At 42.7% G+C, this 23,074-nt stretch overlaps 1 long non-coding RNA gene across 1 annotated transcript; it reads left to right on the top strand.

Annotated features, from left to right (window-relative positions):
- The first annotated feature begins 1,111 nt into the window (after positions 1 to 1,111).
- On the top strand, positions 1,112 to 20,818 carry LOC117097141. Its single transcript, XR_004442828.1, has 4 exons — positions 1,112 to 1,133; positions 3,693 to 3,696; positions 11,985 to 11,989; positions 20,582 to 20,818. It is a non-coding gene; the product is annotated as an uncharacterized LOC117097141 (long non-coding RNA).
- Positions 20,819 to 23,074: the final 2,256 nt, after the last annotated feature.

The following is a 23,074-nucleotide window of genomic DNA, read 5'->3' as shown; positions in this document are numbered from 1 at the left end:
AGTTTCAGTTCTCCAGTACTTTTTGAGAGGTCTAGGGGTCCTTTCTGAGGAAGCAACTCAGATAAACAAATATAAGTTTCAAGCTTTAATATCAGAAGGGTCAATTTCTATGTTTCTTTAAAGTAATTTTCAGGCCAGGCCAGTGAGGTGGTACATGCCTGTAATTCCAGTACTTTGGGAGGCCAAGTCCGGCGGATCACCAGGTCCAGAGTTCATCTTGCCAACATGCTGAAACCCCATCTCTACTAAAAATACAAAAATTAGCTGAGTGTGGTGGCACGTGCCTGTAGCCCCAGCTACTTGGGAGGCTGAGGCAGGAGAATCACTTGAACCCGGGAGAGACAGGTTGCAGTGAGCCGAGATCGTGCAGAGCGAGACTCTGTCTCAAAAAAAAAAAAAAGAAAAATAATTTTCAATGTATCTATTGAATGAGTTTCACAGACACTCCAGATACACAGTAACAGACTGTATGAGCAAATTATGCACAGGGGAGTGATAAGAGAGGTGAGGGCCGTCATTACTGTCCATGGTCCTGAATTTGCTATAACACTGCAGTGGTGTTGGCTTTTCTGATCTGCTTACACTCCAATCATCTTGTTTTCCAGGCTGGTTCATGTTCCTGGCCTCTGAGTTCTACTGTACCACACATTGAGCAAGAACACTATTTTAAGTTGTAAAGCACTTCAGGAAGATACTATGTGAAGACACTGTAATAGTGAACTGGGCCTACATCTGCCACTTGGGTTATTTTCATTTGACCAAAAGATGCTTAGAATGCAAAGAAAAATTTCAAGTGTGGACACAACTTTTAAGTCTTTTTTCCAAATTTTATTTTCTGATCCTATCTGTTTTATGCAATTCTTTAACTATCTGACAGCTTTATATATATGACTATCATTGTAATTCTTTGCCCAGGAATTTTATATTTTTGAATTGTTACAGGGACAGAGAAAATCTTAGGAGACTTGGATTTTAAATAAGTTTCTTAGGAGACTTGGATTTTAAATAAGTTTGCCACAATGATTGAAAAAGCCTGGTAAATAATTCTGTTATTAATGGAAGGAGAATTTTCTTCTTTTCTCTCTCTCTTTTTCTTTCTTTCTTTCTTTTTTTTGAGACAGAGTTTCATTCTTGTGGCCCAGACTGGAATGCAATGGCACGATCTCAGCTTACTGCAACCTCCACCTCCCAGGTTCAAGCGATTCCCCTGCCTCAGCCTCCCGAGTAGCTGGGATTACAGGCACCTGCTACCTCATCCAGCTAAATTTTTTGCATTTTAAGTAGAGACGGGGTATCCTCATGTTGGCCAGGGTGGTCTCAAACTCCTGACTTCAGGTGATCCACCCGCCTCAGCCTCCCAAAGTGCTGGGACTACAGGCGTGAGCCACTGCTCCCAGCCTGTGTGTATCAATTTTATAAAACCTGGACAATTTTTCCTGAGGAGCTGAGTCGACTTCTACCAGTAAGAGCCTCAGTGGCGAGAAGACCTGAGGTGGGTAGCTCCTACCTGCAGGAAGGTTGTCCCAACGAGTGCACAGCTCTCAGAGGATAGGAGACCTACAGTGGGGTAGCTTTTCTCCTCAGGCGGGGCATTCCATCGTCTGCCTGAGTCTGGCTGAGTTCGGGGTTTTTTATGGTCTTCAGACGGGAGGAAGTGCATGCTGATTGGTCCCTGGGCAGACATGGGCAGGCCTGGTAAAAGCATCGTAAGTTCCCACTCTGGTCTGCAGAACTAGCAGCCTGGCCCCCAGGCCTCAGGCCATCCCTGGCTTGAAGGTGGGGTTTCACCGGGACTCGCACCTACCTCCTGCTGCCATTCATGGTGTCCAGGCTGTTTGTGCTGACGGGCATCTGCAGACCTGTGTTGAGCTGCCCTCAGCCCCACCTTGGCATCCCTCTTCTGCGTGTCGGTGCCCAAAATCTGAAGGGCTCTGAGGCAGCAGGTGGCTGATGTGTCACTGCCACTCCGAAGGCAGCTCACCCATCCGGGTCATGACAGCACTGGGGCTCAGCCACAACCTTGCTCCAAAATCGGAGCAGGCACCGGGAGTGGGGTGAGGCCAGGCAGCGGGAGCAGGCACTACGGAACCTGTGGGGGCAGCAGGGATACTTGGGTCCACAGCTGCAGATGGTTGGTTGCAACTGTGCCCAGGAGCATGGGGCTCCTGCCCCACCAACTCGGAATGGGTAGGGTCTCCCATCTGTTCCCGCCCCCTGCTGGCTCCATAAAGCATACAGCTCCATAAAGCGTGCAGCTCCATAAAGTGTGCAGCCCGGGGCACGCCTTCCCTGCTGTAGCCGGCGTCTTTGCAGCAGCCACTCCAAATGGGCGGCTGCTGCCATCAGAATAGGCTACACCCCCAAAATCCTCCGGGAGTAGCATGAGTTGAGTCTTGAAAAAAGAGTAGGAGTTGTGCACATATGTGAGGATGCAGGGACATTCCAGGGAGAGGCAATAACAGCACATGCATAGACGTGATGTGTGAGAGAGGATTATAAATTTAGAGAACAAGTATTTGTTTCGCTATGAGAATGATGGGCTCATATAGTAGAATATTGAAGGAAGATGAAGCTGAAAGAAGAGTGGATCAAAATCATGTTGTGTGCCATTCCAATCATCTGAATTCTGTTCTTAATGTGATGAAGACCATTACTCACAAGTAGGAGAACAATATGATCTGAAGACAATCACTAACAAAGTAGGAAAACAATAAGATCAAATATTAGAAAGACATCTGTGTGAGAGCAGTGTGGAAGATTGATTGCAGGGGATGAGGGCTGGCTCAGGGGAACAAAGTAGGATACGATAGCAATTATCCAAGGAGAAAATGATAAAGGCCAATTGTGGTCATAGTAATGGGGACAGAGATAAAAAATAGATAAAATAAATGCTTAGGGGGGCCAATGGAAGCAAGAGAACTGTGAGACCTATTGTATGTAGGGGTGAACAATGCAATGATGATGCCATGATTTCTGGCTTACACATTTGGATGGATGTAGATGAAGACTGAGATAAGGAATACAGATAGGGTAGCAAAAATAACAAAAGGAACATTTGTTATTTTTATGGCTACTCGGCATCTTAAATCGCTCCTTTTTTTTTTTTTCTTTTTTTTTTGGCCTGCTCTCCATAGTATATATAAGTATTAGCTATAGTCAGAGTTCATTTCCCACTGTAGAAACTAAAAAGACAGTCTCACTCTCCTGGCCTCCTATGCAGGTAGGGCACAAGCATGTGCCCTAGGCCCAACCAATCAAATTCTCTAGTCTCAGAGTTTACACTGAAAACCAGTGATATAAAGGATGGGTTATCTAATCCCTTCTTGTGATGGCAGTAGCAGTAGTAGAAGTTCTGCTATAGCACCCAGGGTTGCTGCCAGCAGGTAATAGCTAATAGCTGCCTTGTGGCTCTGGTAGCTGGCATTCATTGTCAGTCCCATCAGACACTTGCTGTAGAATAATCCTCATTGTAACCCTAGCTGCTGTCCAAGTTTCCTGGGAAATGCCTGGTTCTCCTGCCTGGCTGTCTAGACTTCCCTGTAACTCTTCTTCAGCTTAAGTCAGAGTAAGTTTCCATTGCATGCAATGAAGTCATTAACAGATACTAGAAAACTTGGAGAGTAAATGATAAGGGGCTGCAGAGAAAATATTTTTGTTTTTGCACAGTGAGGGCACAGCAAATATCACTGAAGCTTGGTTCTAACAAACTTGAAAAGTAATTTATGGCAAATTAAATAGAGAATTCCGTGGGATGACACAGTAAGAATGACACCAGATGCTAGTATCTTGATGTTGGACTTTCCAGCCTTCAGAACTGTGAGAAATACATTTCTTTTCTCTTTTTTTTTTTTTAGCAAAAGTCCAGAATTTTATTAATTCTCCCTGGGCCCGCCCCTACCCCATGGGATGCTTGCAAGGTCACCAGGCCTCGGGGCCAGGGTCTGAAGTGCCACAGGAGCTGCTCCTGGTCCTCCAGGTCCTTCCGCACCTTCTTGCGCATGTAGAAGATGGGGCAGTCCCGGCTGGTGCGGATGACATCCTCGTGCAGTCTACATTTCTTTTCTTTGTAAGTCACCCAGTCTTTAGTATTCTGTTATAGCAACACAGAATGGACTAAAACTGAGATTAAGAATTTGGGGTGGTAATAAACTAGAAGAAATAAGATCAAAGTTGTGCTAAGAAAAAAGTTGTACTGGTTGAGGACTGATAGCTGGGGAGAAATGGGAGCAAAGAACTGAGAGTTCAACAGCTGGGGAATACATATCCTTAAGGACAGGTTCTAATCCAGTAACCAGGAAATTAGACGATGAACACTTCCTCTTGAACCTCATTCACACCAACAAATACTTGTGTTCCTGCAGTTGCCAGGTACTATGTTACGTTTTGAAGACATAGCAGTGAACAAAAATAAACAAATGTCCTGCTCTCAAAGATCATACATTTCAGTGGGAGGTGAGAGATATACAACTATGTGTCAAGTAGAGATAAATATAATTGGAAAAATAAAACAGGATGAAAGGTCCAGAAAATGACAGGAGGAGTCAGATGGAAGAAAGAGTACTATTTTTTTTTTTTTTTTTTTTGAGACGGAGTCTCGCTCTGTCGCCCAGGCTGGAGTGCAGTGGCCGGATCTCAGCTCACTGCAAGCTCCGCCTCCCGGGTTTATGCCATTCTCCTGCCTCAGCCTCCCGAGTAGCTGGGACTATAGGCGCCCGCCACCTCGCCCGGCTAGTTTTTTGTATTTTTTTTTTTTAGTAGAGACGGGGTTTCACCGTGTTAGCCAGGATGGTCTCGATCTTCTGACCTCGTGATCCGCCCGTCTCGGCCTCCCAAAGTGCTGGGATTACAGGCTTGAGCCACCGCGCCCGGCCAGAAAGAGTACTATTAATTTATATAGGATAGTGGTCCAGAAACATCTATCATTGAGACAAAAAGTAGGCCAGGTGCGGTAGCTCACGCTTGTAATGCCAGCACTTTGGAAGGCTGAGGCAGGAGGATCACTTGAGGTCAGGAGTTCAAGTTCAGCCTGGCCAACGTGGTGAAACCCTGTCTCTACTAAAAATATGAAAAAAACGTAGCCAGGCATCATGGCGGGCGCCTGTAATCCCAGCTTGGGAGACCAAGGGAGGAGAATCGCTTGAACCCAGGAGAGGGAGGTTGCCATGAACCAAGATTATGCCACGGCACTCCAGCCTGGGCAACAGAGGGAGTCTCCATCTCAAAAAAAAAATAAATAAAAGGCTGGGTGTGGTGGCTCACACCTGTAATCCCAGCACTTTGGGAGGCCAAGGCGGGTGGATCACGAGGTCAGGAGATAGAGACCATCCTGGCTAACATGGTGAAACTCTGTCTCTACTAAAAACACAAAAAATTAGCTGGGCGTGGTGGTGGATGCCTGTCGTCCCAGCTACTCGGGAGGCTGAGGCAGGAGAATGGCATGAACCTGGGAGGCGGAGCTTGCAGTAAGCCGAGATTGCACCTCTGCACTCCAGCCTGGGCAACAAAGTGAGACTCCATCTCAAAAAAAAAAAAAAAAAAGGTAGAAGGGAAGTTGCCAGGGACTAGAGGTAGGGGGAAATGAAGGAGTTAGTATGTAATAGGTAAATTTCAATTTTGCAGGATGAAAGAAACTCTGGAAATGAATGGTGGTGATGGTTGTACAACAAGTGTGTATGTGCTTAATACCACTTATCTGCACACTTAAAATGGTTAAGGTGGTCAGTTTTATGTTATGTAAATTTTGACACAATTTTTTAAAAAGAGAAAGAAAGATATCTCTGATAAGGAGATATCTGAGCAGAAACCTGAGGGAAGTGAGAAAGTAAGCTGTGTGAACATCTGGGGCAAAGCAAGAAGAGATTGACAGGATAATAGTAGCTCTCAGCACTGTTTGGAAGCATAGAGTGAACCCCAACTGAAAGCTACAGAAAAATGAAACAAAAAACAAAAAACAAAAAACACTCGTTCACAACTTTTTTGATACTTCTGCTCCAATTAAACATCAGGGGTGTGATTTGAGTTCCTCCAATGTCATCATTCTCTTGTCTGTGCTGGGAGACATCCTCTCTGCACGCAGGACACAAAAGAAACTTATCTGCCATTTAAAGTCTGAGAAGAGAAGAGAATGAGTCTGTTTTCTGGGATCTGTGCTCGTCACCCAGGCTGGCTGCTGATGGGATTCTCTCTCTTACTCAGCACACATATGTGCTCTTGTAGCCTGGGCTGCTAAGGCAAACAGTAAACTTCGGTATATGAGAGCTGAGAGGACACCTTGAAGAATGCAAAGTTAATGTATCTTTGACCTTAATCTTATTTTGTTTCCTAGTCAGGAGTCTCAGGGCTGTTTGTGCTGGGGACAATGAACACATTTAATATATGTTGGCTGCTTTTTTATAGTACACGAGCCACAATACTTACATTCAATGTTGTATGTGTAAATATGGGGGAGATGGTGGAGAAAAAAGGAAGAGGATTACACCGTTAACAGAAAGGAATACCCAAGTTAACCAGCAGACACGTGTATTTTGTTTTGTTTTGTTTTCTTGAGACAAAGTCTTGCTCTGTCACCCAAGCTGGAGTGCAGTGGGGCAATCTCGACTCACTGCAACCTCTGCTTCCTGGGTTCAAGTGATTCTCCTGCCTCAGCCTCCCGAGTAGCTGGGACTACAGATGTGTGCCACCATGCCTGGCTAATTTTTGTATTTTTAGTAGAGGCAGGGTTTCGCTATGTTGGCCAGGCTGGTTTCGAACTCCTGACCTCATGATCCGCCAGCCTTGGCCTCCCAAAGTGCTGGGATTACAGGTGTGAGCCATTGTGCCTGGCTGACACGTGAATTTTGTGACTCCGTTTGGGTCAATATGACTACTAAAAATTGCACCAAGTCCTGTTTCTCACCGAGTATGCTTTCCACTGAAGACAGTCCAAACATACAGCAACCAAACAATTTCAGAAGGAGCCTCATGCTTCCGAAGAATGTGGAGCAACACAAGTAACTAGTTCAGTTCAGCTCCTTTAACCTTAGTCTTGCTTGGGTTCTGACCCTTGTATGTGGTTCATGGACCAACCAGAGATATGAGCAGAATTTAAACACAAATTGGGGCTCTCCTGCGCTGGCTCATCCTTTCCAGAATATCCCTACTAACTTTCTAGCAGCTGAGCTTGTCTGTAATCTGTTTTCTGGTTCTTCAAGCTGGTAAGGCAGTGATTTTCTACTTTAGTTTTAGCTCTCGTTGCCAGTTGGAACCTGCTTCAGTTCCTTCAAGAGCAGGAAATTCACTTTTTGATATCTTCTTCCAAATGTTGACTCCCTTTCAATTTCTTCCTGGTTTATTTCCTTTCTAGTGCCTTTAGGTAGCTCTTTTTATATATATTTTCCAGGATTTTCTGTAGGAATGTTGGTTTGGTGGGAGCTAGACAGCCAAGCTCCTTATTTGGTTTTGACTCTTTGATTCATCACTGTAGATACTCCCTTGCACCTATTTTGAACTTCTTTGCCCCTCTCCTCCCTCATCATTCTCACCAGCAATACCTGAGGCTTGATTAAATACAACTTTCCACCCGCTCTGAAATTATACCCAAGCAGCTGAATTTGATAAAAATACAACCCTATGCTGACTAGTCTCACATTAAATGTATGTCCTAACAGAACTAGTACACTGCCTTAGTTTATTCCTGCTCTTATTCTCCTAAGCAACTATCTCCATACTGTCTTCTCTTTCTACTAACCCCAACATCTGTTTACTGCGCTCCAATTTCAGCTTGCTATTTATTTAATGATATAATAGAAGTAATAAGAGAATATCTGCATGTTCCCACTATCACATCTACTAGCTGCTGTTTACTGTGCTCTACTTTCAGCTTGCTGTTTATTCAATGATATAATAGAAGCAATAAGAAGAAAATAGCTGCCTGTTCCCAACATCACATCTACTAACTGTCTGCTCCTATACTGATGAATTTTGCACCCTCTCCCTTCTGTTACATATGGTATATGTTCATGTTCCTAACTGAGGCCTCTCTTAAGCACTGGGTTCCATCCTCACTTCCCTATTCACAAAGGGTAACTGTCCTTTCTCTGGTATTATCCACTTTTTTTCCTCTAAATTTATTATTTCTATCAGTATACAAACATGTTATAATATTGTCCAACTTAAAAAAAACTACCTGCCACTGCCTCCTCCCCACATTGAGCCTACCTGCTATCCCCATTTCTCTAGTCCCTTTTAAAATAAAACTAATTGGATTGGGCACGGTTGCTCATGCCTATAATCCAGCACTTTGGGAGGCCACAGCGGGCAGATTATTTGGGCCCAGGAGTTCGAGACCAGCCTGCAACATGGTGAAACGCTGTGTCTACAAAAAATACAAAAATTACCCAGGCATGGTGGTGCGTCCCTGTAGTCAGGTACTTGGGAGGGACAGGTAGGACCACTTAAACACGGGGAGGTTGAGGTTGCTGTGAGCCAAGATCGTGACACTGCACTCCAGTCTGGGCGACAGAGGAGACCCTATCTCAAATAAAATAAAATAAAACTAATTGTGAAAGAATGATTTATTCTGGGCCCGGCACAGTGGCTCATGCCTATAATCCCAGAACTTTGGGAGGCCAAGGCAGGCAGAACACCAGGTCAAGAGATCGAGACCATCTTGGCCAACATGGTGAAACCTTGTCTGTACTAAAATACAAAAAATTAGCCAAGCGTGGTGGTGCGTGCATGTAGTCCCAGCTACTTGGGAGGCTGAGGCAGGAGAGTCACTTGAACCCAGGAGGCAGAGGTTGCAGCGAGCCAAGATTGCTCCACTGCACTCCAGCCTGGTGACAGAGCAAGACTCCGTCTCAAAAAAAAAAAGAATTATTTATTCTCTCTGTCACTACTTCACCTCTCACCCTGTCTTTCTATTTGAAAAGTCATTAGGCAATATTTTTAAAAAATTAATTAATTATTATTATTTATTTTTCAGACGAAGTTTTGCTCTTTTGCCCAGGCTGGAGGGCAATGGTGCAATCTCGGCTCATTGCAACCTCCGCCTCTTGGGTTCAAGCGATTCTCCTGCCTCAGCCTCCCAAGTAACTGAAATTATAGGCCACCACACCTGGCTAGTTTTTGTATTTTTAGTAGAGACGGGGTTTCACCATGTTGACCAGGCTGGTCTTGAACTCCTGACCTCAGGTGATCCACCTGCCTCGGCCTCCCAAAGTGCTGGGATTACAGGCGTGAGCCACTGCACCCGACCCCGGCAATACATTTATATAAGTTCACAAATCAGAAGCTAAAAGAGTGCACACAGTGTTTCTGTCTCTCAAGCAATTCATCTTTCAATCTAGAGACAACTAATGTCAGTCAGCAGTTGTGTAGGCATATACAAGCAAATATGTAGTCTTATCCTTATTTTCTTTTCTCTCTCTTTTTTTTTTTTTTTTTGAGACAGAGTCTTGCTCTGTTGCCCAGGCTGGAGTGCAGTGGCCCAATCTCAGCTCACTGCAACCTCCACCTCCCAGGTTCAAGTGATTCTCCTGCCTCAGCCTCCCAAGTAGCTGGGTTTACAGGCGCATGCCACCATGCCTAATTTTTCGTATTTTAGTAGAGACGGGGTTTCACCGTGTTGCCCAGGCTGGTCTTGAACTCCTGACCTCTTGATTCACCCACCTCGGCCTCCCAAAGTGTTAGGATTATAGGCGTGAGCCACTGTGCCTGGCCCTTATTTTCTTTTAATGTTAACATATTCTAAATTATCTTCTGCACCTTGATTTTTTTCTTACTTAATCCATCTTGGAAATTATTTTGGATCAGTGAAGAGTTCTATGTCATATAAAGAAATAGCTTCCTCATTGTTTTTATGACACATGGAAGCATATTATATAGCACTATTTAACTAGTTACAGTACATCTGAGTAGCTAAAATTATTTATTTTTATTTGTCTGTTTTCTCTACTACAATGTAAACCCAGGAGGAAAGGGATATTGTCTTTTTTTTTTTTTTTTTAAACAAGGTCTCACTCTGTCACCCAGGCTGGAGTGCAGTGGTACTATCATGGCTCACTGTAGCTTTGACCTCTTAGGCTCAAGTGACTCTTTTGCTTCAGCCTCCCGAGTAGCTGGAATAAGAGGTGCCACCTTGCCTGGCTAGTTTTTTAATATTTTTTTTGTATACATGGGTTTTTGCCATGTTGCCCGGGCTGGTCTCGAACTCCTGGGCTCAAGCGATTTGCATACCTCAGTCTCTCAAAGTGCTGAGATTACAAGCATGAGCCACCATGCCCAGCCATCTGTCTTATTTAATACTATATTCTCAATAACTAGAACAGTGTCTGGAATGAAATACACAATAAATATGTGTTCAGTGAATAAAAATGTACATGTCTTAACTGTTTTTGTGGTATCTTTTCACCTCTTTCCCATCTGTACCACCAGCTCTGATTTGTTATTTGCTTGTGGACAAGGACAGTACCTTATATGTATCAGAATCTCCTTCGGCCTGAAACACAGGCTTTGCACCTGTTTCATTCATTGACTACATGGTAATAAAGCGGCATCAACAGGGTGAAACCCCATTTCTTTTAGTCTCACAGTCCGATTATATCTTCCAAAAATATTTAAAGTTATAATCAATATGGGTATAAAAAGCTGTTCAGAAATAGAATAACTATGCAGTAGCCCTAAGCCCATGCGCTAGCCTAGTAGCACTTCTGTGAGAATCAGGGTATATGCGGTACATGGCCTTGTGGTCCCTGAGTGAGAATCAGACCTCTTCCCACCCTCAATGCTCCTGGGTACATTTCCTTCCAGAAACAGGGCAGTCAGGATCATAACAGAAAGCTCTTCCAAGCAGCAGTAGATCTGAACACAGGAGTGCAGCTGATTATTACTTCTGCTGTTGCATAGGCATTTGATCTAGAGCATCCACTTCTCTATTCATCTGTCCTCCTATCCCCATCCTCACCTAAACTCTCCCCACAGTGACTCAGGAAGTATAATTGGATCTATTGTGTTGAAATTCAGGGAGAGAGAATCTAAAGATTCTGTATAGATTATTGAGGAAGTTGAGAGAAACATCACTTATCTTTAGTGCTCAACCAGGAAAGTACCATGAAGCATCAAAGCTTTGCTAAATTCTACTTATAAATCTGTGTAATTACAGTACCAGGCATACATGTTACAAGTAGTTATAGAGAAAAGAGATACAGCTATCTCTGTTGTCTTTCTACATAGATTTGCATAGGAAGTTGAGCCCCTGCCTTTGTAAATGCTGTAGGCATAGTAAGTCATAGGTGAAATTTTAAAGAGCAAGTGTCCTAAATGTTGAAATGTCAGGGTTAAACTTGAAGTGTAGGATTAGGCAGGGAGCAGGTTAAGGAACAGAAGTCAATGATTAATTATGATAGAGCTGAGATTAAATAAGGATTTTGGAATAGTGAGATATGTCTAGCTGAAACAAAGCTGTTAAGGAAATTTCTCCATTTTTGATCACCTGAAATTTACCACCTCCAAGGCTCAGAGTGGGGAGGCTGATCAGGTAGTCTTGACTTTGTCTGAAATGGCCAATTTGGATCAAGACGGTTGTGGGGAAGCACAGCCTTCTATAGTGGCTGTTGCAGAGGAAGAGGAGACAGCAACTTCTGTTATATCAGCTTATTTTTTCCGAAAAGCAACAAGTGCTAAGATATTCAATTAATTGAGACTTTCTGGGAGCTAAAAATGAAGGATTCAGGGAATAAATGCAAGGCTAGAAGGATACATAAAAGAAGCAAAAAATATTAGCAGACGATTTCAAAATGATGGATGTCATGGATGTGCCAAATATGTCAAGGCTGGGTGAGATGGCTCATGCCTGTGATCCCAGAACTTTGGGAGGCCAAGGTAGGAGGATCACTTGAGGCCAGGAGTTTGAGACCAGCCTTTACAGCACAGTGAGAGTCTCATCTCTACAAAAATAAATAAATAAATTAATTAATTAAAAATTAAAAATTAGCTGGGTTTGAGAGCCCATGTCAGTAATCCTAGTTGTTCGAGAGAATGAGGCAGGAAGATCGCTTGAGCCCAGCAGTTCAAGGTTACAGTGAGCTATGACTGCGCCACTGCACTCCAGCCTGGGTGACAGTGAGACCCTGTCTTAAGAAAAGGAAAAAGAAGAAGAATGTGCCAAATATGGATGTTATTTTCTAGACACAGACTTTTAGAATTGAATAAATAAGTGTATATCCTCTGCATTAGCCAAATTATTTTACAAGTCTAGGCTCCCACCCTTTGAGGAATTGCATCTCTCATGCATATGTTTCCTAAGAGAGGAGCTTATTTAAATAGCTTGATCTTGCACTCTGGTTCAAGAATGGGTAATGACGAAAAGATATGCACACACCTGTAATCCCAGCACTTTGGGAGGCCAAAGCAGGCAGATCATGAGGTCAAGAGATCGAGACCATCCTGGCTAACATGGTGAAACCCTGTCTCTGCTAAAAATACAAAAACTAGTTGGGCGTGGTGGTGCGTGCCTGTAATCCCAGCCACTTGGGAGGCTGAAGCAGGAGAATCACTTGAACCCAAGAGTCAGAGGTTGCAGTGAGCTGAGATGGCACCACTGCACTCCACTGTGGGCAACAGGGCAAGACTCTGTCAAGAAAGAAAGAAAGAAAGAAAGAAAGAGAGAGTGAGAGAGAGAAAGAAGGAAGGAAGGAAGGAAGGAAAAGAAAAGAAAGGAAGGAAGGAAAGAAAGAAAGAAAAAAAAGAAAGAAAGAAAGAAAGAAAGAGAAAGAAAGAAAAGAAAGGAAAAGGAAGGAAGGAAGGAAGGGAAAGAGAGCAGGGAGGGAGGGAAGGAGGGAGGGAAGGAAAGAAGGAAGGAAAAGAAAAGATCTACAATGCGAGACTGTGTGTGTCACCATGAAATAAAAAATGAAATAAGGGAAATAAGGCAGATTATGTTATTATTCCCATTTAGCAAATGACAAAAATGGAAGCTTCCAGGGATTAAGGAAGTTTTTCCATAGTACAAGGTTAGTAGGGGCAGAACCAGGAATTCTAACCCAGGTTGTTTTCCTCTGAAACCAAAAGGGCTCAATTAATGGGCAATTATAAGACTGAAAAGATTTGTTGAAAATAGACAATGTCAGACTTTGAATAGCATTCTCCGGAGTTTAGGTTTTTAAATGTTGGAGAAAAGGGGACAGCTGCAGAGATTCTGAGGTGGGAAATGAAATGTTTCAAGTTGTTCTGTAGGAAGATAACTCTTGACAGAGACCAGAGAGTTGTGAAGGTTTCCCCTGCCCTTGGCATTCGTGAGCCATCTTACTATATTAATAAATTCCTTATTTAACATAAGCTAGCTGAAATTGCATTCCTGTCAGTTAAAGCTGAGAAAACTCCTGTTTAATAAATCTCAGTTTGCAGAGGAGGAAACTTAAAACCAGAGAGTATAAATGAAACACAGTTTTTTGGTGTCAAGGTCAGCACTAGACTGTCCATGTCCCCACTCCCCTAAACCGCTGTACCCTGGGCAGTTAGACCTTTCACTTTTTCACTGCACTATTTGTGTTGAAGAAAAAGTGAACAAATCAATTCTTCATGGGCAATTGAAAGTGATGATTTTATGTAAATTAATTCCATACTAATAGATGTGGAAAACCAGTACTCAGATGACAGATGCATTTATTAAATGAATCTAGTATAGAACCATCCCATGCTTCAGATCAGACTTGACAAGACTCCTCAGAAATCTGCTACCTAATGATTTGGAGTTAGAAACGTAGCATGTTGGCCAGGTGCAGTGGCTCACACCTGTAATCCCAACACTTTGGGAGGCTGAGACGGGTGGATCACGAGGTCAGGAGATCGAGACCATCCCGGCTAAAAAGGTGAAACCCCGTCTCTACTGAAAATACAAAAAATTAGCCGGGAGTGGTGGTGGGCGCCTGTAGTCCCAGCTACTCAGGAGGCTGAGGCAGGAGAATGGTGTGAACCCGGGAGGCGGAGCTTGCAGTGAGCCGAGATCCCACCACTGCACTCTAGCCTGGGTGACAGAGCAAGACTCCATCTCAAAAAAAGGAAACATAACATGTTCACATAAATAGTGAAATACACAGTAACACACATTCATGAATAAGTCTACTGCACCAAAGTAGAGGAAAGACAGAATCAAACATATATAATACTAATTTCAAGCCTATAACCTAGCTTTATGAGAAATGGATGACTTCAAGTTAAAATAATTGTCTTTCTCCATAAAAATCTGTTAAAAAGTGTCTTAACAACTTCTGAACTAACCTTTCTCCCTCAAAAGAACCACTCTACTCCTGTTACTGACTGTGGAGTCAACCCAAATCACTCTAACCCATTTATCCCATTGATCAACTGGACTCCAGATTCTGCATCCTGCCAATCTACAGTATCTTCATATACGTCTTTCTTTTTCACCCTCACCTTAATACAATGTCTTGTATCCACTCACTTGTATAATTGCAATAGCCTCTTAAATCATCCAGCTGTTGCCACTCTCTCCCACTGCCACCTAATTATGTTGCTCCTCACTGCTTATAGAACTGGCTTCAAGCTGCTAAGCATGTCATTCAAATCTAACTGAAATCTGACTAATATGTTATCCTTAATTCCCCAATTACCCATAAGCCTCAGCTAAATCAGCTATTAATGTTCAACAAGTATCAGCTGTTATTATTTGTCGTTAATCAGATTGTCCTGCCTGTTTCTATTCCCCATATATAAATGTGACCTCTTTCAGGCATGAAATCTCCCTGATTCTACTCCCTCACTACACCGAAGTGGTGATTCTCTTTCTCACCTCCTCAGGGATTTTGGTACAACTTGAAGGGCTCTGCATAGTTTGCTGTGTATTATTGTCATATTTGTCCATGTCTTAACTCTCTTTTTAGAAGTTGAACTTCTTGAGCATAAGAAAAAAAGTCTATTCTGGGGGTGCATGTGCAGGTTTTTATTCTTTAGTGTACTTCTACCTTGCATTTTGCACATAAATGTATGTATTGAATTTGAAACTAAGTTACTGATGATGGAATGAACTCACTAACACCTTTTATCTAATTTAAACGGAATGTCTAAAGAAGGCAGAATTTCACTGAAATGAAAAAAACTCGATACAAATTAAAATATTTTTAAATACACAAGCTAAATGATCCTTCCTTCCTTCCTTCTTTCCCTCCCTCCCTCCTTCCTTCCTTCCTTCCTTCCTTATTTTTCTCTTTCTTTCAACTGAGTCTGTCTTTTTCCCCCACGCCGGAGTGCAGTGGCGCAATCTCAGCTCACTGCAATCTCTGCTTCCTGGGTTCAAGTGATTCTCCTGCCTCAGCCCTTGAGGAGCTGGGATCACAGGCGCATTCTATACGCCTGGCTAATTTTTGTATTTTTAGTAGAGATGGGGTTTCACCATGTTGGCCAGGCTGGTCTCAAACTCCTGACCTCAAGTGATCCACCCGCTATAGCCTCCCAAAGTGCTAGGATTACAGGCATGAGCCACTGCGCCCTGCCCATACTGTTTTTCTTGACACTATTGCTTTTTTTGTAGGAAACATGATCTTTCACGCTGCTCTCTGAAGTGATTACTAAGGTCATTGAACTTACTACAAAATTCAGAAAACACTTTCATAGGACTAATTACTAATTTCGTTTCATTTATTATGAAGTCACAGACTTCTACAAATGTTTTAATGGTTTAAAATGTGTAACTTCTCAGTATGAGTTGCATTTTGGATGTTGTCTGTCTATTGATACCCTAATGCCTCACTTTGGGAAACATAGGGCTACTTTTAATATTAGCATAAAACATGAAACTTTTGCGATAGATACATGAAAATTTGAAAGATCAAACTTATTTAGGCATAGCCAAAAGCTTCTACTTTATGCAATCACAATTTATGACTTTTGATTCATGGAAATCCCAAAATTTACATTTCTCTTGAGAACTAATACACTTTAAATCCTAACATAAGATGCATGTAGGCTTGCAATAATCTACTCCTGAGAAAGTTCTGGTGGCTTGCAATTTATAGCCATGAGGACCAGCTGCCGTTAGTTATCATGTACTTCTTCCCATTGTTTTTGTTTGTTTGTTTGTTTTTTGAGACGGAGTCTCGCTCCATTGCCCAGGCTGGAGTGCAGTGGCATGGTCTCAGCTCACTGCAAGCTCTGCCTCCCCGGTTCATGCCATTCTTCTGCCTCAGCCTCTCGAGTAGCTGGGACTACAGGCGCCCGCCACCACGCCTGGCTTTTTATTTTTTAGCAGAGATGAAGTTTCACTGTGTTATCCACGATGGTCTCGATTTCCTGATGTTGTGATTCTCCCGCCTCCGCCTCCCAAAGTGCTGGGATTACAGGCGTGAGCCACCACGCCTGGCTCCCATTGTTGATATACAGGGAAGAAGATTGACATCTATCATGCTCTAAATACATAGAGTTAGATATGGATTTTTAATTTATTTGTCCTCAGTATTTGTAGCATGTTTTCTCAGGACTCGAGAAAACAGAACATTTTAGTGCATTGAGATTTCTCCAGTATGAAATTTCTCCTACATATTAAGCAATATGTGAATTCTGCAAGGGTGAACATCTTCCATTCTATCCCTGTATATTATTTCATCATGGTCTCAGAGAAGAAACTTTTGCATTGATAAAATATGCACTTATTAACTTTGCGTGTCATGAGAGGTATTCAGATGTCTTTCTGTTCAGAGACTATATTTACTGAGTACTGTGGCATGAACATCTTCAATTTACTAGGTTGTTTTTGAGTGACAGGAATCCTTTTTATGCAAATTCTTTATGAGATACGTGTTTTCTGAATATTTTCTCCCCTAGAGAATTTACCTATTAATTTTCATAATGGTATATTTTGCTAAGAAGAAGTTTTTAAGATGAATATAAAGTTTTTGCTTTTATGCTTTTTTACTTTCTGTGTCCTGTAAGAAGTCTTTGACTTCTCCCAGATCATGAAAATAGCATCCTATGCTTTATTCTAGAAGCTTTATAGTTAGGTCTTATGTTCCGATTTATGATCCTTTTTGAATTAATTTGTGTGTGATGTGATGTAGGAATTGAGGTGTTTTCTTCTCCCAAATGAATATACGACTACTCCAGAATCATTTTCTCTCGGTAGGCCTTCCAGGCCTTCTACACTTTAGTTGTATAGAAGTAACGAAAACAGATATTGTTGCCTTATTCCTGGTTTTAGAAGGAAAGCAATCGATATTTTACCATAAATACAATGCACAGAGAGACAGGGGATTGAGAGAGAGAGAGAGAGAGAGAAAGAGAGAGGGAGATTGAGGTTCTGGTCCTCAGAAGAGTAAGAAAGCTTTTTTCCAGAAGGTTCTCAGCAACTTCTCCCCATTTCTCATTGATCTGAATTCTGAACTATAGTGGCCTGGGATGAGATTACACCTTAGCCACGTGCCCCTATACTCAGGGTTAGAGTCAGCATATGGGCAGTGCAGAAGTGTAGACACCTGAATGAAACTAGGACTTATAAACATATGTAAAGAGTGTTAGGGAAGAAGAGAGTTATTTTTTTATTTATTTATTTTTTTTGAGACGGAGTCTCACTCTGTCGCCCAGGCTGGAGTGCAGTGGCCGGATCTCAGCTCACTGCAAGCTCCGCCTCCCGGGTTTAGGCCATTCTCCTGCCTCAGCCTCCCGAGTAGCTGGGACTACAGGCGCCCGCCACCTCGCCCGGCTAATTTTTTGTATTTTTTTTTAGTAGAGACGGGGTTTCACCGTGTTAGCCAGGATGGTCTCGATCTCCTGACCTCGTGATCCGCCCGTCTCGGAAGAGAGTTATTTTATAGAATAAAAGAGGCTTTGCAATCATAACAGCAAAATGTGATATGTGAGTGTTATTTGGATTCTGATTCAAATAAACCAGTTGTTAAAAATGTCTAAGACAATTGGGAAAATTTGAACATTCTCTGAATATCTGACAATATCATTAAGTCTTTTTAAGTATTTTATGTGTAATGATAGTATTGTAGTTATTTTTTGGACTCATCTTACAGAGATACATAAGAAATGGTAACAAATGAAATGCTGTGATGTTTGGGAATTACATTAAAGTAACCCAGTGTGAGAGTATTGGGATATGGGCAAAATAAGATTGGTTGGGTGATGAATATATCAGATTTCATTTTTTTTTTTTTTTTTTTTTGAGACAGAGTCTCGCTCTGTTGCCCAGGCTGGAGTGCAGTGGCGCAATCTCGGCTCACTGCAAGCTCCGCCTCCCGGGTTCACGCCATTCTCCTGCCTCAGCCTCCGAATAGCTGGGACTATAAGCGGCCGCCACCTCGCCCGGCTAGTTTTTTGTATTTTTTAGTAGAGACAGGGTTTCACCGCGTTAGCCAGGATGGTCTCGATCTCCTGACCTCGTGATCCACCCGCCTCGGCCTCCCAAAGTGCTGGGATTACAGGCTTGAGCCACCGCGCCCGGCCTCATTTTTGCTATTTTGTTTACTTTTTGTTTTTGAGACGGAGTCTTGCTGTGTCGCCCACGCTGGAGTGCAGTGGCACGTTCTCGGCTAACTGCAAGCTCCGCCTCCCGGGTTCACACCATTCTCCTGCCTCAGCCTCCGGAGTAGCTGGGACTACAGGTGCCCACCACCACGTCCAGCTAATTTTTTGTATTTTTAGTGGAGACAGGGTTTCACCATGTTAGCCGGGATGGTCTCGATCTCCTGACCTCATGATTCGCCCACTTCGGCCTCCCAAAGTGCTGGGATTACAGGTGTGAGCCACCACGCCAGGCCTTGTTTACTTTTACTTAGAAAATTCCTTAATAAAATTTAAAAGCCCCTACTTAAAAAAATGAAAAATAGGGATTGTCACCAAAAATAGGGAGACGATGTTTTGGAGGCAACCACAATTCCCACTCTATTAATCCTTTTCATTTATATTACTGTTTCTGATTATTTAAAATTATTTTATTTATTTTTACATATTCGAATAAGCAATGAATTTACAGAGGTAAAAATTAGAAAGATCTCAAAAGATACACAGCAAGAAGTCTCCCTCTCATGCTGGGCCCTTGTTACTTCGTTTTCCGTCCCCATAGCTGCCCTCTCCATTTCCCTTGTAATCAGTGCTATCCTTTTATCATATATACCATTTTTAGTGGCTGCAAAATATTGCATATATAAACATACCACAACTTATTGAGCAATTTTCTTATTGTTAAACTTTTATGTTGTTCTTATTTAGAGAGCTTTCTGTATTTTAGATCTTACACTATCAATAATTTCTCCTTCTCGGAAATATTCAATTGATTAAAATATCCTTGGCTGGGCGAGGTGACTCACGCCTGTAATCCCAGCACTTTGGGAGTCCAAGGTGGGCAGATCACCTGAGGTCAGGAGTTGGAGATGACCCTGGCCAACATGATGAAACCTTGTCTCTACTAAACATACCAAAATTAGCTGGGCGTAGTGGCACACGCTTGTACTCCCAGCTGCTCAGGAGGCTGCGGCAGGAGAATGGCATGAACCTGGGAGGCAGAGCTTGCAGTGAGCCGAGATTGTGCCACTGCACTCCAGCCTAGGCGACAGGGCGAGACTCCGTCTCAAAAAAAGAAAAACAAAAAAACTCCTTAATTACTTGGTAACTTGAAAAAAAAAAACAAAACCCAAAACTTTCAACCCCAGTCCCACTCCAGCTACCTTTCTATTGCTCTTTTTACTCCACAGCCTGGTCCAACATATCAATATTTTAGCAGGACAGACTGCCTGAACCATTGAGTCGTTCAGGAAGCGAACTCCCTTTGGGAGGTCAACCTGCAGGGATTAGTCTTGAACAAGTTGATGCTTCTTTTCTACTTTATATTTTCTCTTTAGTTTCCAATCACTATCTGTAGAGTTATATCTCCAAATGTATATTGTAAGCCCAGAATAGCCATGTATGTCAAGTCATCTACTTGATATCTCCACTTCAGTACCTCAAGGGCACCTCAAACTTTCCATGACACAATCTCCTTTTCCAAACCTGGTTCTATTCAGTGTTCTCTTCTCCCAGGAATGGTGCTGTCCTACATAGAATTGCATAAGCCATTTTCTGTTTCCCATTTCCTATATGCAATCCATCATTAGGTGTTATTGATTTTATTACAAAAACATTTCTCAATGTTATTGCGAAAACATTTCTCTCTACTGACATAACCACTATGCTGTCCAAAAGACAATCATCTTTTGGACTATATAGTAAGTAGCCCACAAACTATTTTTTCCTTATCTATTCAACTGTCAATCTAATTCATTCTTCATCCTTCAGGTGGAGTAAACGTTTTCCTTCCCAACACAAATCTGATCATATTATTCCCACTTGCTTAAGATCCTTTAATACCTTTCCACTGTTCTTATGCTAAAGGCCCTATCACGGCCAGCAAAGCCCCGCATGGACTGCTTCCTCTCTCACCATTTCATAGTGTACCCCCTTTTACTACTTGACTGTCAATGACATAACCAAAATACAACTTTCTTTACATTTCTTGAACATTTCATGCACCACGGGATCTTTGCAAATTCCCTTCTCTCCATTGACCTTTTTTTTTTTTTTTTTTGAGACGGAGTCTCGCTCTGTCACCCAGGCTGTAGTGCAGTGGCGCAATCTTGGTTCACTCCAACCTCCGCCTCCCAGGTTCAAGCGATTCTCCTGCCCCAGCCTCCTGAGTAGCTGGAGTTATAGGCACGTGCAACCATGTCTGGCGAATTTTTGTCTTTTTAGTAGAGACAGGATTTCCCCATGTTAGCTAGGCTGGTCTTGAACTATTGATCTCAAGTGATCCACCTGCCTCAGGCTCCCAACGTGCTGGGATTATAGGCATGAGCCACCGCACCTGGCCTCCTTTTTTTTTTTTTCTAAGACAGGGTCTCACTCTGTCACCCATGTTGGAGTGCAGTGGCACAAACATGGCTCACTGCAATCTCATTCTTTTAGGCTTGAGTGATCCGCCTGCCTCAGCCTCTGGAGTAGCTGGAACTACAGGGGCATGCTACCATGCCTGGCGAATTTTTAAATTTGTTTGTGGAGAAAGGGTCTCGCCATGTTGCTCAGGCTGGTATTAAACTCCCGGACTCAAGTGATCTTCTTGCCTCAGCCTGCCAAAGTGCTGGGGTTACAGACATGAGCTACTGCGCCCCACCAAGAATATTCTTTATCACCCTATCTCCTTTGCCTGGATACCCTCTATTCATCTTTTGATTCTTAGGTGAAGTGTCTGTTTTTTTGAAATCCTTTCTAGATGTTCTTAGTCTTTCACAGCATGGTTTTTCCAGCCTTTCAGAACACTTATCTCTATTTATAATTATATATCTATGAGCATAATTATATGAAAAACATTATTTAAGAAATATCTCTATTCCCCTCCTACAGACAGTATTTTTTTGTGTACTAGGAATTTAATAATAGTTCTGTATAAATAAATACTATATTTATCTATACATCTTTGTTTTTATTTCAGGTTGTTTCTTTGGACTATATGCCCAGAGGTGAAATGAATGAATCAAAAGGTACACAACAATTTTTTTTTTTTTTTGAGACAGAGTGTCTGGGTCTGTCGCCTAGGCTGGAGTGCAGTGGCACAATCTCGGCTCACTGCAAGCTCTGCCTCCCAGGTTCATGCCATTCTCCTGCTGCAGCCTCCTGAGCAGCTGGGAGTACAAGCGTGTGCCACTACGCCCAGCTAATTTTGGATTAGCCACCACACCCGGCTAATTTTTAGTAGAGACGGGGTTTCACCATGTTGGTCGGGCTGGTCTCCAACTCCTGACCTTGTGATCCACCCGCCTTGGCCTCCCAAAGTGTTGGGATTACAGGCATGAGCCACCGTAATCAGCCTGCAGACATTTCTAATGGCTTTTAGTACATAGACAGATGTGTTGATAGTCAATGACGTGTTCTCCCCTAAAGAACCCATTAATGAATCAAAGATAATCTGGGAAAGTTTTAGGTTGTAATTTCAGTGAGTTTTTGGTTTTTTTTTCACCTTCTTTTGTTTCAGCATTTTGATCTGTGACTTGAATCTCTATATAGAGAGGGAGCTTGTCAAGTCTACATGATATACAGCACAGACATGATATACCAGACAAGTGATTAATAGATGCAGGACCCAACAATGTCTTTTCAGGTTATACTAGTGACCTCAGGCCAGGTGTGGTGGCTCACACCTGTAATCCCAGCACTTTGGGAGGCTGAGGTGGGTGGATCACCAGAGGCGAGGAGTTTGAGACCAGCCTGGCCAACACGGTGAAACCCCGTCTCTACTAAAAATACAAAAAATAGCCAGGCATGGTGGTGCTGACCTGTAGTCCCAGCTACTTGGAGGCTGAGATGCAAGAATTGCTTGAACCCGGGAGGCGGAGGTTGCAGCGGGGGTTGCAGTGAGTGGAGATCACACCACTGCGCTCCAGCCTGGGCAACAGAGCAAGACCCAATCTCAAAACAACAACAACAACAACAACAAAACCTAATTAAGATGAAATCCAGCAGGACAAATGTAGGATCCTTCACTTTGATTAAGAAATTCTGTAGCATGAGTACTGGACAAGAGTGTAGTTTAGTGAGACCCGTGGCTGCCTCTCACTGCTAACTCCAAAGTCCCTTCTATTGGCTTATGTGTCCCCTGCATTTCCTGCCTCTACTTCCAGACCTACAGTCTGTTTTTCTTTGATAGCTTCCTTTGTCCACTCCATTTCTTGGGATTTTCATCCTACCCTACCCTGGCTTTGGCCATAGTCTTCCTAGTTGCCACCTCATTGACACTACTCTGAAGAGGGGCACTCGGATGCATTGTATTTTTGTAACTGTAAAATATGTGCTTTAAAAGGATGTGTATTCTCTCTTCATTAGTAGAGAAATGAATGTTCACCCTTGCCCTTTAATGAGACTTGTAGTCGAAGTTTTTGAATCTTCCGTATCTTTGTCTTCTCCTGCTAACTTTATTCATTTCAGAGCGAAGGGTGTGAAAAATCTAGCACCATGGTGTGGAACTTATACTTGTAATTCTGTCAAGTGTAGCTTTTTTTAGTCTGTGTTTTTAGGTGTAGGTTCAGGACTAGTATAAACTTTCTGGTGAATCTCT

The sequence above is a fragment of the Trachypithecus francoisi genome, unplaced genomic scaffold, assembly GCF_009764315.1.
Source record: "Trachypithecus francoisi isolate TF-2019V2 unplaced genomic scaffold, Tfra_2.0 Lachesis_group15, whole genome shotgun sequence".
Taxonomy (NCBI): domain Eukaryota; kingdom Metazoa; phylum Chordata; class Mammalia; order Primates; family Cercopithecidae; genus Trachypithecus; species Trachypithecus francoisi.
This window is presented reverse-complemented; position numbering and strand designations above follow the sequence as displayed.